Source organism: Chrysemys picta, chromosome 2, assembly GCF_011386835.1.
Source record: "Chrysemys picta bellii isolate R12L10 chromosome 2, ASM1138683v2, whole genome shotgun sequence".
NCBI classification, from domain to species: Eukaryota; Metazoa; Chordata; order Testudines; family Emydidae; genus Chrysemys; species Chrysemys picta.
This window is the reverse complement of record NC_088792.1, coordinates 96,801,476-96,815,216: the sequence shown is the minus strand read 5'-3', so window position 1 is coordinate 96,815,216 and position 13,741 is coordinate 96,801,476. Positions and strand designations below refer to the sequence as shown.

At 47.3% G+C, this 13,741-nt stretch overlaps 1 protein-coding gene across 9 annotated transcripts in view; it reads right to left on the bottom strand.

The window, feature by feature from the left end:
* SUGCT (succinyl-CoA:glutarate-CoA transferase) overlaps window positions 1-13,741 on the bottom strand; it is a 488,382-nt gene that overhangs the window by 265,734 nt on the left and 208,907 nt on the right. For 2 of the 9 annotated variants that reach the window (XR_010598405.1, XR_010598406.1), the window contains exon 12: window positions 9,963-10,026. The exons of the other annotated variants lie outside the window; for them this stretch is intronic. The gene's annotated coding sequence lies outside the window, so the exon portion shown is untranslated. The remainder of the gene's footprint in view (window positions 1-9,962; window positions 10,027-13,741) is intronic. 9 annotated transcript variants of the gene reach the window in all.

Genomic DNA, 13,741 nt, shown 5'->3' with positions numbered 1-13,741 from the left:
TCATAAACTTTGCCAGATCTTCAAAATGCCTCCCACAGTGAGGGGGAGCATCATTTCTGCCTTACGCAGACTGAGTTCAGGCCAACATATCAGAACTTGTGGCCTCATTTCCCAAAACATAGGCATAGACTGGGACACAGGTAGGGCTAAGAATGATGCAGAAAAACTGGTGCTATCAAAGAATGGATGCCCATGAATATATTCCTCCCTGAGACCAGTATGTTTGAGGTGTTAGAGCTTCTGGGCTTTATCTCAGTGATGTCCAGGACAAATGTTGGGTTCCTTGGGTTTACTGATTAGGACTATTAGGCTTAGCGGCAGCCAAGTAACACATCACTCTGCATAATTTCAATAAAAGTTGAGGTCTCGGCCTTGTCTTACATTTCTGCATCAGCCACATGTTCTTTTCTCTCCCATTTGCTATCAATAATTAACCATACATGCTACGTTTCTGCCCTGAATGATTTTCCTATAGCCAAGTTATAAACACCAACTTAGAATAGAAATAGTACCAGATCCTGAACAATAGCAGTGTAGCTTCATAATAGCTAGCTTATGGACACGCAGGTCCCTTTAAGATGCTTCACATGGTAATTGTTATAAAAACTGTGTATGTTTTATTCAACAACACCATAAACAGTCATGTAAAACATGCACAAATTGTTAGTGTTTCCTTCTACTCTAAGGCAGCAGTATTTGGTGCACTGTCTTTTATCAAAATGTTCCACAATTAGGGTTTTTTTTTTAAATGCTTAACATTGAAAACACAAGAGCTAGAAACATGCCCCCCTTTCCAAGCCTCTTTCTCCCTACTACTCAAGCCAAGAATGAAGACTGCATCCCAAAGATGAACTTTTCTGTGTATAGAAAAGAGAGAGTGGGGCTTCAGAGAAAATAAATGTAATTTATATTTGCAAACAGTACAGAAAGAAGCCATTCTGAAGTTTTGCAGCATACATAACTCAAGAGTCACGGAAAAATTAGTCATACTTTCTTTGTCGTTGTTTTAAGGGCTTGTCTACACATGGGGTTTAGTCTACACTACCTCAAGGTAGTTTGGTGTGAAAACTCCTGCATACACACTATGCAATTCCTTAGAGTGCACTAACTCCGCACTTACCGCAAACTCTGGAGTATCTGTCAAAGTGTATTAAGTTCAATGTGAATGGAGTTAGTGCGGTCTACTGTTTTGTGTGCATGCAAAGTAGCTGCACACTACTTTGGCAGTCCTCCAACTGCTATCCCACAGTGCTTTTTGGGCATCTGTGACTGACCTGTCTGTTCACTTGTGTACCCTCCTCTTCTCTGTGGCCAAGTTGACTAGATGGCCCTCACCCATGTAAAAGTTGGTGTGGTGCTACGATCGGCTCATTTGCACCCAGATTCCAATATATAGGCAGTACGGTGATATTACTCCAGCAGCCTTTACAACATACCTCGAGCAGACACTTGAAGTTGTGCCGAGAGCCTAGCTCTCATTGCCATCTGGGGAGAACTGTCAGAGCAGCAAGCTCTTGGGGCCAGCTACCGCAATAAAGATGTGTTTGTGAACATTGCTAGTCAGATGTCTGAGAGGGGTCATGACTGGGACATCAACCAGTGCTGGATAAAGAGCAAACCGCTCCGGAGGACTTACATTAGAACCATGGATGCCAGGAAACAGTCTGACTGTGGAAATATAACCTATCCATTTTTTGAGGAACTGGTCAGGATTTTATGCAATTACACCACTGCTGAAACTTCCAACCTAAAAGGGAAGCAGAGAGGATTACTATCCAGCTCGCCCCCAGGTGTTGCCTGCTAACTCCTCCAACCCATATAAGCACCTCCTTGCCTTAACTGCAAAGCCAAACCAGGAACACAATTCTAAATCCTCTCCAATCTCCAAGGTACAAGTGCAAACCCAAACAGCATGGACTGCACACTCAAAACCCCCAATGTCCCTCCTCACGTACACACCACTTACCATCTCTGAGGGCCCCCCAAGACTGCAAAGAATCTCAGGGAGAGGAAAGCAGAAATCATGTTAAAAAAACACTATAATAGCCCCTCTGGAACCTGAATAACCGTTTTTTTTTCCTCCCTACTCCCCCAGGCATGGCACCTGCAGCAATCCAGACCCTCAAGGACAGGGCCTTCAGCAACAGCTGAGCAACTGGCTAACTGAGGGAGAAGAAACAGGGAACTTGCATGAAATATTCGCAGACCTCATTGCAGACTCCCCCCAAAAATGAAAACAACGGAGAGATGACGGTTGTATTTGAAGTCGAAGAAGGAAAGAAGACAGGGACCTATCCAGAGAAAGCGATAAAGTGGACAGATACAGCATTGCAATGGCCAGAGATAGCACTGCCATGGCAAAAGATACACTGTAGAGAAAGACATGCAAAGTCAACTCTTGTAGGTGACACAGCAGCAGAATGCTCATCTGTACTACATACTGCTAGCAGGCACACAGAAAATCCAGTGCCCTCAACCAGGACGCAGCCATTTTCTGCAACCCATGGGCAATACAGTGTACTGGAACACCAGCATATGTTCCCTGCTGCATTTCTGCAACCATGCTCCCAGATGTCATTGCCCTCCCCAGCCCAAACTCAGGGCAACAAAAACAACTGCAGCTGGGAGCCCAGCTTTTTCAAGCCATCTAACAACGCTAATAAGTTTGAGCCCCAACACTCTGCACCAGAATGCAGATGCAAGCTGTATACTCGCCTGTGAATCGGAGTCCCCACCCTGTTCCCATATCGTTGTGTGCTGCCCTCCACTGCATTGTTTCACTTTAAAGCTATGTTTCATTCCTGTTTTAATCAAAGGTTTATTTCTGGCTCCTATAGCACAGATTAAATTTTTAACTGTTTTTAATATTAAACAACATTCATGAGGAATCTGCAATGCATAGTACATAGAAAAATGGTGAATTTTGCCTATTTATATAAAATAAAGAGAGCCACAATGTGCCATTTCTACCACCCATCAAAGAAATTGCAATGCCCACAATCCAATCCCCCTCCTCCCACCACCACACCCTTGGGATAACAGCTGGATGTGCAGCTGCACATTTTCAGGACTGAGACACAAAGTAAGAGCAACAGGCATCCCTAACAACACTGCCCTGGCTGTTTCCATTTTCTAATGGACACCTTGGTGGCTGCTCAAACCACTAAGCAATTCTCCCACCCATCATTCGGCCTTTCTCCCTTACTCTCACAAATATTGTGCAAAATACAACACACCTCTATAATCTTAGGCAAGTTTTTTTTTTCTGCAGCTTCCATCCTGGCCAAATGCACAAGTCACTATCGTTCTGCAATGACTGAGGCAATAGCTAAACAGTTCCTCCATGCCTTTTGTCCCAGTGCCCTATGAATGGGATAAGCCCGGTCTCCCAGGATAATCAGAACAATCTCCATACTATTAACGCCCATAATGATCCTGGGGGCAAAGTCTCCTTTATTCAGTATGGTAAATAGAGCTGAGTTCCAAAATCGCATACTAGCATCATGGCCTTTTCCAGACCATGCTGCACTTACATTCATAAACCTGCCATGGTGGAAAGCCAGGCAGTGGAGCATTATGGAGAAATGCTCCTTTCTGTTTATAAACTCTGAGCCCTGCTGCAAGAGACAAATGGCACATGGGTCCCATCAACTGCCCCAACACAATTTGAGAACCCTTTTATCATCATCTTCTGAGCTCTACCAAGCTTTATACCCAGTGCAACAGTATCTTATGCATGGCATCATACATCTGCATAACAATGACCCCAACAGTTGATCTGCCCATGCTGAATTGTCTAGCTACAGACCGGTAACATTTGATGGTGGCTCACTTCTAGATGGCAATGGTGACCTGCTTCTAGAAGTGTACGGGACACCACCTGTTGGTATGCTGTTGCTGCAGCTTCAGGGCTTGTTCAACACAGATTTTCAAAAGGCTGCCTTTGCCATCCTGAAATTCTGTCACCAATTCTGATCATCCCAGGTCTGCAGAACGATGCTTTCCCACCAACTGATGATGGTCTCCTGAGCCCAGAAATGGTGCTGCACTGTGTGAAGCTGCTTCAGGAACAGCTCATGAATAGAAGTTGCTTGGTTTCATCCTCTTTCTTGTCCTTGTCCTCCTGCCTCTGTTGCTGATGGAAAAGTGATTGCTGCAGCCAAATCATCTGCCTTGTGGTGTGGCAGGCAAAGTCCAAAACCAAAGCCACTGGGCTCCGAGAGCTCAAATTAAGCCCAAACAGCCTCTGGGTACTTGCAGTTGCCAGCACAGCAGAGCACTGTTGGGTCCATACTGACTAACAATAATTCATAAATGGTGCTAGCCCACCCAGAAAGAGAGGAAGCATGGGACAGAAGGAACAGAATCATGGGATTTTGTTTTGTTTTGAAGTGTTAGCATAATTGTGCTGAGCTGCAGAATGGTCTTATAATGTGTGAATCTATGTCGCATAGGATGCGGGAGCAGCTTTACGGAAACATTCTATTGCATTCTCAAATTTGTATTTTCACACCTAGGTACCAGAGTGATTAGGAGCTTTTTAAATGGAGAGAAAGAGAGAAGACAAACACCAAATGTTTGAGAGCATTCAACTCCTTTCGCTTGCAAATGACTGCAAGTATCCTAATGAACACCAGAAGTGTCGATCTCCTGAGTTACCTAGGTCAACAATTTGAACTGCTATATTTTTATTGTTTTATTTGAATGGAGTCCTGAGACTTAAACACAGACATTCAAAAAAGAGAGTTCTGCAAAATGTTAAGACACTTTCCAGGAAATTATATTTGAAACTTTTCACCATTTCATTCGGCACAATTTCACACCCCTGAAATCTCACACTTCCTCAAAATTTTGGAGCAATGTTTTATTTTGTTTCTTAATCTTTGAAACATGAAAATATTTAAAAAAAAATCAATCCACTTTCTGCTTAAAAAATTCCCTTGTGATAAGCATCCTGGATTTTCACTTGGAAAATCTCAACACACTAAGCAAGGGGTGCAAGTTTGCTGTGCTCCATGACAAGTGCAAGACAATGCATGGTGACCAGTATTAGCAGCCTGATTCTGCAAGCAACTACCACCAACTACCTCACCCTCAAGATCCTATGGTTAAAAAAAAAGAGGGGGGGTGGGATGTTGCAGAGAATGGTTATGTCTCATCAGATGTGATCTTAAACGTGCTCTTTAACTTACAAATGAGGCATTTCAATATGCACTTCTCTCCTAGGTGCTCCCCTCTTGTGACTAAATGGGAATCATTTAGCAAACCTCTCATTAATGGAGGATCATGTTCCTCTGTACTTCCTTCCTGCTCATTTATTTTCCTCTTGCACTTTTATATGGAACATTCCACAGCTGCGGTGTCCAGGATTAAGACTGAGGTGACTAGAAGCTTAAAAATATAGTGTTACAATACATGTGCTACTAGGGTACATTCCAGACCTAACAGTTCTGATTCTAAGTCTGTAATATTTTAAGTCTCCAGATGATGTGAATTTGTTTAGTGATTGCTATGGGAGCCCATATCATGATGAACTGATTTTCTTTTCAGAAAGATTCACTTTGTTTTTTGTTTTTTTTAAACACAACTGGAAGGCCTCTCTGGGTTGAAATTTTCCAGTACTCATGAACAAGACCTGTTTACTTAACTCTCCAAGTACCTACATTTCAAAGCTTACCATATCAAACTTGGCCACTCTACAAATAACTATCCAATAGCAAATAAATGCAAAGTTTCCATGGAATGTGTATAGAAACACATGCCTACAACATTTGTTACAATCAGTGTTTCAGCACTGAATGCCAGATGAATTCACAATAACATCACATAACAAATCACTATTGGAGACATCTAAACTCAAAGTGCGTGCACAGCAATAGCTGTACTTGCACATAAATTACATGGAAATTCAGCCTAAAACTACACCTACACTATGAGTTAGGCTGGGGAACCACACCCCTATGTACACATACTCACGGTAGCTCAGTGAGAGCTAGCATGAGTATAAATAGTAGCATAGCCATGGTAGCACAGGCAACAGCGGCACAGCTTAGCGGTGCCAAGCACAACTCTAACACCCCTAGCTCATAATGCAGACATAGCCTAAGTGATGCCTAATAGAAAAGAACATAAACTTTGGCGACCAAGATGTAAAACAGTGACTGAGACAGCAATGAGATCATCTGATGAACTAATAGCTAAGGATATAAAAATGATTAAGAAAAGACTTTCTGTAAGCAGATCACAAGTGGGAAACTTGCAGGAGAACCAATGGGTCCCCCAGGTGTAACATGGGAAATTAAAGAGGATACAGGAATTGCACACAATATCGTTGTTTTCTTTACCATTGAGGGTGATGGGAAAATACCTGCATTGGAGTTACTCTCTATATTTACCAAATGTGAGAGGTTGTCACAAAAAGAGGTAACCAAAAAAAAAAGGCTGATGAAACAACTTGAGAAATTAAATTGAATAACATAAGGATTTGGCATTCAACAAAGACATCTGAAGGAATTAAACACTGATTAACAAAAGAGAAAGGTTAATTACCAGCAGCTGTTTTCCTTCCAGTAGACTGTCAACACAGATTCACCCTTCTTAGGAGGCGCATGTGCCCTCGGTGCCAAGTCAAACACTGTAGATTTTAGAAAGCAACAATGCCTGGGGGGCTGCACGCAGTCCCAACTCCACCTCAGCCCCATTCAACTTAATTTGAATTCAATGGAAAAAGAGGAGATGTCAGGAAGGCAGGTGGGTAGTATGAATTTATGCTAGGAATCTACTCAAAGAATAAGCATACCTTGGATGCTAGCCTTCTTTCTTCTTCAAGTATTGTGCCTATAGCGTCTACATTCAAGAGCAGCCACCAGCAACAACCCATTTGTTGGGTTGAGGATTTGCTGGTATGAGGATTAGCAATTAAACAAAGATGGCAGAACAGCATTCCCAAACTGAGCCCCAGATCTAGCGACCAGGACAAGCTACTGATGCTGAGATTAAAGGTATGAACTGAACTTTAGGTTACTACCTTAGATATCCTTGTGAAACCGGGATTCCAGCTGCTTTGGATTCACCAAAATTAAGTCCCAAAACAGCAGTGGCTCACAAATAAGTGAGAAAAAATAAACTAGACCATTTCAAAAACGTATTACTGATAGACAGTGTGGTGACATCTTTGCTGTTTCTTTAAATCTTTACCAGGAAGCCAGGCAGAAGAGGGGCTAAAGAAAGTTTTAGGCAGAAGTCCTGAAGTGAAGAAGACCAACAGACAGGCAGGCAAATTATTTTTAGGGATAATATTGTCTTCCTTATTCTAACAGCATATCTTGTTCAGTACTCGTGGCTCTTTCTGTGATTCTTTACTACTGTCTCATGAAAGAATGTGCACAGATTGAAAATCTTTGCACTGAAGCTGATATGGCTGCCAGACGAACTTACAAAATCCTTGTGTTTTCAGACAATATGGCTGCCAGATGGACTTTGACAGTACTCCAGAATAATTCAGGGTGCTTTAGTGGTAACAAATAGTTCAAACATAGAGAGGCTGTGGAAGCGAAGAGATGACAGTGCTCATTAGAGCACAAGGAAAAATTTCTTCCACTTGGAGTCATAAGTCTCTTGCTCTGAAGGCTCCAAGTGAGACATATTAAACTTCCTCGGAAGAGCCCAAATGGGAACTTGACAACAGGCCATGACCCATTCCACTCAGAGTAGAAATACTGAATCTGGATAAAGAGCCTATAGAGCCCACATCACCCCTAATATCGGAGTATCCTGACTTTGGCCTTGTGACAGGAGATGTGGCAGACCTAGCAAGTCTGAGATTGAGAATCAGTGAACCAAAATGCATGAACTCTGTGCTGTATGAACTCCCTGATGACCAGAGGTACTGGAGGGAAGGCACAAAGTATCTCCTGACTCTAGACCAACAGAAGGACTGAAAGAATCTGAGCCACCTTTCGAACACAATCAAAGAACCTCCATCTTTTCTTTTGTGGCAAAGAGGTCTAAGACGTTTTCCCCACCTGTGAAAGACAAAATTACCATAGTTCCCTTGAGAAACTATTTATACTGAGCAGTGAATTTCTGGCTAAGATAAGATGTCGAGATGTTGTTCATCTTCCTGGAAAATAGCAGAGTTGGGACACCATTTGCAGAACCTGACATCCCCCCACCAGCATGGCTGAGAAGGAGCTCCTCCCTGGCCAGTTCATATAGCTACATACACATGGCTTAAGTATTGTCCAGGAAGATGTGCATCAGCCTGATCCTCATTTAAGCAAAGAAAGCGTTACAAGATAGCTGAATTGCTCTCACCTATTTTTATGTGTATACAGTATTTATTATTAAATTATTAATGTATTAATTAATATATGTATTATGATGATACTTAGCCCCTTCAGATTTACATCATGACTGTATTGTGGGTTGATCTAAGTGAACCCCATCCATTATAACCATTACAATGACAGACAATGGGTAAGAGATTGGAGGCATACTTGGTGTGACAGACCCAGACCAGTGGGGTACAGGAGTCTGGTAGAGGGCAAATATACTGGTCACTGGATGAGTAGTTTTCTGTTCCCTGAGTGACCAGAACAGGGGCTGCACTAGAGTAATCAGGAACCTGCTAGAACCAGTTAAGGCAGGCAGGCTAATTAGGACACCTGGAGCCAATTAAGAAGAAGCTGCTAGAATCAATTAAGGCAGGCTAATCAGGGCACCTGGGTTTTAAAAAGGAGCTCACCTCAGTTTGTGGTGCGAGTGTGAGGAGCTGAGAGTGAGAGGGTGTGCTGTTGGAGGACTGAGGAGCACAAGCGTTATCAGACACCAGGAGGAAGGTCCTGTGGTGAGGATAAGGAAGGTGTTTGGAGGAGGCCATGGGGAAGTAGCCCAGGGAGTTGTAGCTGTCATGCAGCTGTTACAGGAGGCACTATAGACAGCTGCAGTCCACAGGGCCCTGGGCTGGAACCTGGAGTAGAGGGTGGGCCTGGGTTCCCCCCAAACCTCCCAATTGATCTGGACTGTGGGTTCTTCCAGAGGGGAAGGTCTCTGGGCTGTTCCCCAACCCACATGGTAAATCTCTGAGGCAAGAAAATCCACCAATAAGCGCAGGACCCACCAAGATAGAGGAGGAACTTTGTCACATTGGGTAATTGTCTACCACATCAGAAATTCTTGACTGTTTCAGGGTGTGATCACCAGAGACTGCTGTGATTGATGTATTATTCATACCCTGCTGCATAGGTATCTCAACTTGAGTCTGGACAGTTAGGGCTGGTCTACACTTAGTCCGGACTTCGGACTAAGGTACGCAAATTCAGCTACGTTAATAACGTAGCTGAATTCGAAGTACCTTAGTCCGGACTTACCGCGGTCCAGACGCGGCCGGAAGTCTCCCCCCGTCGACGCCGCGTACTCCTCTCGGCGAGCTGGAGTACCGGCGTCGATTGTGAGCACTTCCGGGATCGATCCGGGATCGATTTATCGCGTCTTAACCAGACGCGATAAATCGATCCCAGAACATCGATGGCGTGCCGCCGGACCAGCCGGTAAGTGTAGACTAGGCCTTAGAGTCATGAAAGGACTTGAACCAATCATTGAGGTAGGGATAAGTGTGAATATACAGACCTCTTAAGTGAGCTGAAAGTATAGCTAAGCAATTAGCAAAAAATGCTTGGAGCTGCTTAGAGTCGAAAGGAGAGAACTCTGTATTGGCAGTGATCCTCACCCATACAGAACCTCTGGAATTTGTGCCATATCAACTTGATAGATATATTTAAAAAGATACTGTTTAAACTGAGAGCCACAAACCAGCCTTGTGGCTTTACAGAAGGGAATGCAGAATTTGAACCTTCGGGTACACATGCTCAACTTTCTCAAAGCGAGTGGGGGATGCAACCCTCATTTGGTTTTAGGGGGTGGGGGGAAGCTGGAATAAAGGAATAATGGGAATAGCACACCTTCCTATGATGTTGAAGAAGGGAAGTTACTTTGTCTCTCAGTATTTTGGCAGGAGTGGGATACCTGAAAAGAGATGGGGAAGGAAGGGTCAGAAAGCTTCCACAGAATGCAAAGAAGACAGTTACCTTTTCCATAACTGGTGTTCTTTGAGATGTGTTGCTCATGTGTATTCCACAGTAGGTGTGCGTGCTCGCCACGTGCACCGGTGCCAGAAGTTTTTCCCCCCAGTACCCAGAGGGGAGCACCCCAACGACTCCTAGAGTGGCACCTCCATGGTGCAGTATAATGGGCGCTGCGCGCTGCCCCCACCCTCAGTTCCTTCTCGCCAGACAACTCCAACAGAGGTGAAGGAGGGCGGTATGTGGAATAGACATGAGCAACACATCTCAAAGAACACCAGTTACGGAAAAGGTAACTGTCTTTTCTTTTTCGAGTGATTGCTCATGTGTATACCACAGTAGGTGATTCCAAGCTATATCTGTTGGAGGTGGGTAGGAGTTCATAAATTCTTGGGATGGAGCACAGCCCTGCCGAACCCAGCATCCTCCCTGGTTTGGGAGACGATCGCATAATGCGAGTGAAAGTGTGAACTGAAGACCACATAGCAGCCCTACAAATGTCCTGGATGGGGACATGGGCCAAAAAGGCAGCCGACGAGGCCTGCGCCCGAGTCGAGTGTGCCTTCACAATTGGTGGCGGAGGGATTCCCGCCAGGCCATAACAGGTACGGATGCACAAGGTGATCCAGTTGGAGAGCTGCTGAGTGGAGATCAGCCGACCTTCCATGTGCTCTGCCGAGGCAATAAACAGTTGCGAGGACTCTCTGAACAGCTTAGTCCGCTCCAGGTAGAAAGCCAGAGCCCGTCTCACATCCAGCAAGTGGAGGCGGTGGTCCTCACTGGAGGCATGGGGCTTAGGGCAGAGGACCGGCAGAAAAATGCCCTGACCCATGTGATAGACAGATACTACTTTCAGGAGGAACGAAGGGTGTGGGCGGCACTGGACCTTATCTTTATGAAACACTGTGTATGGGGGCTTGGAGGTCATGGCCCTGAGTTCCAAGACCCACCTAGCTGATGTGATAGCAACCAGGAAGGCCACCTTCCACGAGAGGTGTGACCAGGAGCATGTGGCTAGCGGCTCAAAGGGGGCCCTGTGAGACAGGCCAACACCAGGTTTAGGTCCCACTGCGAGACAGGGGGCCTAACATATGGGAAGAAATGATCCAACCCCGTAAGGAATCGGCCAGTCATAGCATGGGGGAATACCATGTGGCCCTGCACTGGCAGATGGAGGGCCGATATGGCCGCCAGGTGCACCTTGACTAACAAGGGCGCCAGGCCCTGGGCTCTAAGGTGAAGGAGGTAGTCCAGAATAAGCTGGATCAGGGCAGCCACCGGGGAAATGCCCTGCTCATCCACCCATCTGGAGAACGGAGACCACTTTACCAAGTAGGCTCAGCATGTGGAGAGGCGCCTGCTTTCTAGGCTGAACCCCTTCCGAGCACGTCCTTTCTTCCCTACCTAACCATTGAGCAGACACGCTGTGAGGTGGAGTGCCGCAGGGTTGGGGTGGAGGAGGCGGCCATGGTCCTGGGAGAGCAGGTCTGAGTGAGACGGCAACAGCAACCGCGGGGCGACGGTCAGGCCTGTGAGGGCAATCAGAAGGACCTGGGCCTTGTCCAACTTTATCTTTTCTAGGACCTTACCGATTAGCTGGAATGGGGGAAAGGCATAAAGAAACTGGCTTGACCGGGACAGGAGGAAGGCATTGGAGATAGTGCCCCGTCTCAGCCTCCCCGGGAGCAGAACTGGGGACAGCGATGGTTCTGCCGAGTCATGAACAGGTCCACCTGGGGAGTTCCCCACACTTGGAAAAGTCTGTGCACCACCTCTGTGTGGAGAGACCACTCGTGCTGAGAGAAGAAGTTCCTGCTCAACTGATCCGCCCGCGCATTCCGGGCACCCAGCAGATGGAAGGCCTGTAGGCAGATGTTGTGGGCTATACAAAGGTTCCACAGTCTGAGGGAATCATGGCAGAGGGCAGAGGATTGGGCCCCGCCTTGCCTGTTGATATAGAACATCGAGGTCTTGTTGTCCGTGAGGACGCTGACCACCCAGCCCTCCAGATGCGAGCAGAAGGCCATGCACGCCAGCTGTACCGCCCTGAGCTCCTTGACATTTATGTGGAGGATCAGATCCTGAGCCGACCACAGACCTTGGGTCTGAACATTCCCCACATGGGCCCCTGTAACGGGGGGGTGACTCACCGGCACAGCGCCTCCTGCCGGTCGTCCTGGGAATTAGCTCTCCAGCCTTTGGAGCGCCCTCTGCTGTCCAATGTCCTGCTTCCACTGGCCCCCATGTCCCTCCCGGACCCCAGTGCCCCTTTATCCAGGGGTTCTGCCCGCTGCAGCAACCCCCAATCTGGGTCTCCCCACTCAGGGGAACCCCCCAACCCCCTATCCCCACCTCGCCTCAGTGGCTAACTGCCAGTCACCATCTAGCTCCCACTCACTGGGGCAGACTGCAGTCTGTAAAGGCCACTCATCATTGGCAAGGGGGGTTTGGACTTGCTACCTCTGCCTAACGTTGGGCTGCCCCTTGCAACCACAGTACCTGCCTTAGGCCTTCAGCCTGGGGTTTTTCCAGGCTGGAGCTCCCCAGCTCCTCTAGCCTTCCCTCAGCCCTGCTTCACTCTCAGAACCTGCTCAGCTCCCCGGCAGCCAGGCCCTTCTCTCTCTACAGGCAGAGAGAGAGTGTCTGGGCTCCTGGCTCGCAACCTCTTATAGGGACCAGCTGGGCCTGATTGGGGCATGGCCCCAGCTGTTACTGCCTTCCCCAATCAGCCCAGGCTTTGCTTCGCAGCCTCAGCCCTCTCCCAGGGCTGGCTTTGACCCTTCCAGGGACGGAGCGGGTGACCATCCTGCTACAGCCCCGCATCCCAGGTCCGATGCGTCGGCCACTAGTTCCAGCAATGGGGCCCTGCCCCTGAACGGGACCCCTTGGAGCATGTTTCTCAGGGCGGACCACCACCGTAGGGAGGTGATCACTGGCTCGGGCACCATGAGGACTTTGTCCATCCTGTCCCTGGCCTGGGAGAACTCCGAGGCCAACCAGAGCTGAAGGGGCCTCATCCTGAGTCTGGTGTGACAGACCACATATGTGCACGCCGACATGTGACCCAAGAGCTGGAGGCATGCTCTGGCTGTTGTCACTGGAAACCTTGTGACTGTGCCGATGAGCTCCTTTAGGGTCTCGAACCTGTCTGGTGGGAGGGAGGCTTTGGCCAACAAGGCATCCTGGACTACCCCGATAAACTCTATGCATTGTACCGGGACTAACATGGACTTGGTGTCATTTACCAACAGGCCCAGAGTGGCGGATGTGGACAGGAGGAGTGCCACGTGATCCCGCACCTGCGACCAGGAGCTGCCCTTGTCCAACCAGTCATCCGGATAGGGGAAGATCTGGACCCCCCAGCGCCTGAGGTGGGCCGCCACTACCAACATACATTTCATGAATACTCGGGGGGCAGTGGACAGGACAAACAGGAGGACTGTAAATTGTCCCACCGTGAAACGGAGGAAGCGTCTGTGCCCCTCAAATATATGAATGTGGAAGTACGCGTCCTGCAGAACGAGGGCGGCGTACCAATCCCCGGGATCCAGGGAGGGGATGATGGAGGCCAGGGAGACCATGCGGAACTTGAGCTTCACCATGTACTGGTTCAGGCCTCGCAGGTCCAAGATGGGCCTGAGCCCCCTTTGGCCTTCAGG